This window comes from Schistocerca cancellata, chromosome 1, assembly GCF_023864275.1.
Source record: "Schistocerca cancellata isolate TAMUIC-IGC-003103 chromosome 1, iqSchCanc2.1, whole genome shotgun sequence".
NCBI classification, from domain to species: Eukaryota; Metazoa; Arthropoda; class Insecta; order Orthoptera; family Acrididae; genus Schistocerca; species Schistocerca cancellata.
The window spans coordinates 70,335,677-70,341,874 of NC_064626.1; positions in this window are offsets into that span (position 1 = coordinate 70,335,677).

The window sequence follows — 6,198 nt, forward strand, 5'->3', positions numbered from 1 at the left end:
ACGATGTGCTTACTGCATCGATTTCTTAGCCACTGGTGCCCCCAATACTTATCTTCTCACATTAAACACCTATCATCATTCCACAACCGCAATACCAGATCGGATACGTCTAGCATCTTGGCTGTACCTTTACATAACACAAAATCTTTCTCTGTGTCATTCTCCATCTCAGCCATACGACTATGGAACGCGCTCCCCTGTGATCTGCGTCTTATCCAGAACCACTTAACATTCAAGAGGGACCTCAAGACTTACATATTAGGGACGGTATAGCCACCATTGTCGTGTCCCTCTCATCTTTTTCTTTCTCCTCTCCATCATAGCTTCGAATTTTACCATTCTATTTCTCTTCCTCTAACCTATCTAACTCTTCTATATCTCTTTCACCCCATTCTATCGTCTTATGTCTCTGCTTGATGAGAATAACTCACAAGCTGCAAGAATATAACGAGAAAATTCCCAACTAGCAATAGGACTGACATTCATAAAAGAAAAAAACATGTTTATTTTCCTATACATAGTCATTACTATTATTATTATTCTTGATTATTATAATTATTTTTTGATTGTTATAATTATCATTATACTACTTTTATAATCTCTAATTTTTTTCTGTAACATTAATACTGTATAACATGTTATATGTCCTTAATGTTCTGTAGAAACTGAAATTTGTTGAATGTGAGTATGCCTGGTTAGGTGTAAGAGAGGGCCTGAAGGCCCTAACCTTGCCAGGTAAAATAAATGCATAAATAAATAAATATTTTAGTGTTCCGACGTTCGTCGCCACTGTGGTAGTGTTTTTCTTCCCCTTAGTTCATCAGTGTCTCTCCTTCAGTGCTCTTACGTTCACGTGTGCAACTCTGTGTCTCCGTTTGTGTATAGTGCTGAACTTTTTTTATACAACCAGTGCGTCTGTGAACGCCTTCCTTTATTTTAATATGTATGTCTCCTGTTTTTATCCTACATGTATGTTTGTTTTGATGTCTTTAGCAGTAAGCCTTAAAACCTTATTTACTGCCATTCCTGGCGTCTGATACCTTCTGCTGTGTTTGTGGCCACTTACGTTATAATATTTCAATACCTATAAGTTGTAAATTGTAGCGAGTTCTTAAACATTCTTAATTTATTGCCATTCTGGGCGTGTAAGGCCTTCAGCCGTGATCACAGTGGCTTGACTTTTTAACATTATTTGTATATGTGTTTCATGGTAATTTGCTAAACTGTAATGCACTGAAAACATTATTATTTACACAGTTCAAAATTTTGAAAAACACAGCCCTCAGTCGCGAACACAATTAATTTGTAACCTAGGTTTCGGCATCACAAGGGACAAAATTAAAACTAATTGCTACAGCATAATGTACCAATGTATCAAAAAATACGAAAGCTGCGGTAATAGCTGACATCGTCAGATAGTCAGAATTAAAATAAAATGAAACAGAGGTGCAAGCCACTAGGGGCTGCCATGTGTCCTCTGCTACAGTCAGCACAAAACGGAAACATCATGTGACTTGTGCGCCACGACAACTTCAAGACAATACCGCTATCTGGTGGCTAATTGGTGAAACAAGCTATTTTGTAAACATCTCTCGTAACTGCAGAGAGGAAAATAAAGAAACACCTGAATCGTGAACATGAAGTAATTACAATAGCGGGATACTGCATAATGTAAAATACAACTAATTAATGACTGGCTGCAGTGCAAAAATCCTAGAATAAATGCATGAAGAAGACATATGCGAAATAATCCATTAAATGACATTACTGCTTGCTATAATAGATACGTTATAAAAATCAAAAAAGTTTTTTTTAATTTACGTATATGAGCCGTAAATTTACAAAATAGCTTGTTTTACCAATTAGCCACCAGATGGCGGTATTGTCTTGAAGATGCCGTGGCGCACAAGACACATGATGTTTCATTTTTGTGTTGACTGTAGCAGAGGACACATGGCATCCCCTAGTGGCTTGCACCTCTGTTGCATTTTATTTTAATTCTGACTGTCTGACGATGTCAGCTATGACCGCAACTTTCGTATTTTTTGGTACGTTATGCTGTAGCATTTAGTTTTAATTTTGTCCGAAGAGGGTGTCCCTTGTGACACTGAAACCTAGGTTACAAATTAATTGTGTTCGCGACTGAGGGCTGTGTCTTTCAAAATTTTATGTTATACAGCAGTCGCTGATGGACAGCTATGTTACACACCTTAATTTACACAGTTTTTTATTCCTTCATTAATAACGTGTGGTATTTTGTTATTTATTGTTGGGTCTGGAATTACTGTTTTAAAAATAAATGTGTGTAACTATAAAAGGCAACCAGTAGTTACGGCTCCGTCCACAATCGTAACCGAATCCTGCCTTCCCTTGGTCATCCACGTTTCAATAAGGTTTATCCTTATGATGAAAAGACTGCAGCAACACTAACAGTACAATCGTTGCGTGGCGAAGCACAACGGAATGCGTCGGCTGTGACGTGGAAGGGGGTGGGAGGGGGGTGGGGTGGGACGCTGGGATAGGAGCAGAGCTGACAGCCTGCAATAGTGTCATGGGCGGCGCGGTCGACTGGTACACCACGGCAGAAGTAGACGCCTTGGGCGTTGAGGCCAGGACCCTAACGGAGATTGGCAGCAGGGGGCCGCCCGTGCGAACATGGGCGGCTGCACGGTAGGTGAGTCGCGCACAAAAAATGGTTCAAATGGCTGTGAGCACTATGAGACTTAACTTCCAAGGTCATCAGTCCCCTAGAACTTAAGAACTACTTAAACATAACTAACCTAAGGACATCACACACATCCATGCCCGAGGCAGGATTCGAAAGTGCGACCTTAGATGTCACGTGGTTCCAGACAGTAGCGCCTAGAACCGCTCGGCCACCGCGGCCGGCCGACGCGGACATCTCGGCATGTATAGCAGTGTGGCCAGCCACACCTTGGTCAGCTTACGGGTTGCGTCGGTGGGCGACATGCAGCTGGGGGGCGGCAAGGAGGAAGCCGCGTTGGCCGTGGTTACTGCGCCCGTGCGGATGGGGTGGCCACGAAAATAACACGCAGTCATCGAGTGTTTTCTCAATGTTCGGCATTAGGCTCAGCTTTAAGGCCGCATCCACACATTGAAGCCAACATTCGCTCCAACAGTGTTGGCTGAATATGTGGATCAACGAAGTAGCGTACAAACCATCATTAGCCCCAAAGTTCTTACAAATTAGTGGCTTGTCGATATTTCGACCAGACATCAAGGGACGTTGGACCAATATCGATACGCCACCCACATAAGCAGTGAAGGAAACAAAAGAAACATACGGAGTAGGTATTAAAATCCATGGAGAAGAAATAAAAACTTTGAGGTTCGCCGATGACATTGTAATTCTGTCAGAGACAGCAAAGGACTTGGAAGAGCAGTTGAACGGAATGGATGGTGTCTTGAAGAGAGGATATAAGATGAACATCAACAAAAGCAAAACGAGGATAATGGAATGTAGTCGAATTAAGTCGGGTGATGTTGAGGATATTAGATTAGGAAATGAGACACTTAAGGTAGTAAAGGAGTTTTGCTATTTGAGGAGCAAAATAACTGATGATGGTCGAAGTAGAGAGGATATAAATGTAGACTGGCAATGACAAGGAAAGCGTTTCTGAAGAAGAAAAATTTGTTAACATCGACTATAGATTTAAGTGTCAGGAAGTCATTTCTGAAAGTATTTGTATGGAGTGTAGCCATGTATGGAAGTGAAACATGGACGGTAAATAGTTTGGACAAGAAGAGAATAGAAGCTTTCGAAATGTGATGCTACATAAGAATGCTGAAGATTAGATGGGTAGATCACATAACTAATGAGGTAGTATTGAATAGGATTGGGGAGAGGAGAAGTTTGTGGCACAACTTGACTAGAAGAAGGGATCGGTTGGTAGGACATGTTCTGAGGCATCAACGGATCACCAATTTAGTGTTGGAGGGCAGCGTGGAGGGTAAAAATCGTAGGGGGAGACCAAGAGATGAATACACTAAGCAGATTCAGAAGGATGTAGCTTGCAGTAGGTAATGGGAGATGAAGAAGCTTGCACAGGATAGAGTAGCATGGAGAGCTGCATCAAACCAGTCTGAGGACTGAAGACCACAACAACAACAATCCACATAATGGCGCGAACTGTGATTGCTTTGTGTCACTGTTACGTCGAAATGCAGGTTATTTGTTCGCTGGTCCGTTTTCGTAGTCTATTTCCACTTGGTAATTTTGAAATGACACAAGAACAACAAACAAATAGTCAAGCGCTAGAGCTTTTGGACTTACATCAGCAAGAAAGTACTTTGTCGAATCCAGCAAGAAGCTGCCACGAAAGCCGCATTGCAAATGCAGATGCTTGGCAGGTGATACAACAGGAATTTATTCTGAATTGTACCGGTAACGAACTTAAAGAGAGAAAGGAATATTTAATGCCCACATATCGACTATCCAAAATTTCAAATGGGTCTGAGCACTATGTGACTTGACATCTGAGGTCATTAGTCCCCTAGAACTTAGAACTTCTTAAACCTAACTAACCTAAGGACATCAGACAGACATCCATGCTCAGTTCAGGGACATCAACAGATGAGATTTACAGATGCATACGGTTTGCTCAGTTCAGGGATATCAACAGATGAGATTTATTTATTTATTTATTTTTGGTCATCGGTCTACTGACTGGTTTGATGCGGCCCGCCACGAATTCCAATTCCATTCCTGTGCTAACCTCTTCGTCTCGGAGTAGCACTTGCAACCTACGTCCTCAATTATTTGCTTGACGTATTCCAATCTCTGTCTTCCTCTACAGTTTTTGCCCTCTACAGCTCCCTCTAGTACCATGGAAGACATTCCCTCATGTCTTAGCAAATGTCCTATCATCCTGTCCCTTCTCCTTATCAGATGATATTTACAAATGCATAAGATTTGGTCTAGGGGTAGCGTCTTTGATTCATAATCAAAACGTCTTCAGTCCTGGCTTCGATCCCCGCCCCTGCCTAAATTTTGATAAATAATCAGCATTGGCGGCCCAAGACTTCCGGCATAAGAAGTCAGCCTCACTCTGCCAACGGCCTTGTCAAAGAGGGCGGAGGAGTGGATAGAGTTTCAGGGCACTCTCTTGTCCTAGGGGTGGGAAATTGCCCCTAAAGGCGGAAGAATCAGCAATGATCAACGACATGAGGATGCAGAAGGCAATGGAAACCACTGCATTAAAGACACGTAACGTGTATCCTCAGGACATGTGGCCTGTAATTGAAGAAGTGTCATGATGATCTCTCCATTGGCAAAAGATTCCGGAATAGTCCCCTATTCGGATCTCCGGGAGGGGACTGCCAAGGGGAATGTTACCATGAGAAAAAGATTCAATAATCAACGAAAGGATAACGTTCTACGAGTCGGGGCGTGGAATGTCAGAAGCTTGAACGTGACAGGGAAACTAGAAATTCTGAAAACGGAAATGCAAAGGCTCAATCTAGGGGTCAGTGAAGTGAAGTGGAAGGAAGACAAGGATTTATGGTCAGATGAGTATCGGGTAATATCAACAGCAGCAGAAAATGTTATAACAGGTGTAGGATTCGTTATGAATAGGAAGGTAGGGCAGAGGGTGTGTTACTGTGAACAGTTCAGTGACCGGGTTGTTCTAATCAGAATCGACAGCAGACCAACAACGACAACGATAGTTCAGGTATACATGCCGACGTCGCAAGCTGAAGATGAACAGATTGAGAAAGTGTATGAGGATATTGAAAGGGTAATGCAGTATGTAAAGGGGGACGAAAATCTAATAGTCATGGGCGACTGGAATGCAGTTGTAGGGGAAGGAGTAGAATAAAAGGTTACAGGAGAATATGGGCTTGGGACAACGAATGAAAGAGGAGAAAGACTAATTGAGTTCTGTAACAAGTTTCAGCTAGTAATAGCGAATACCCTGTTCAAGAATCACAAGAGGAGGAGGTATACTTGGAAAAGGCCGGGAGAAACGGGAAGATTTCAATTAGATTACATCATGGTCAGACAGAGATTCCGAAATCAGATACTGGATTGTAAGGCGTACCCAGGAGCAGATATAGACTCAGATCACAATATAGTAGTGATGAAGAGTAGGCTGAAGTTCAAGACATTAGTCAGGAAGCATCAATACGCAAAGAAGTGGGATACAGAAGTACTAAGGAATGACGAGATACGTTTGA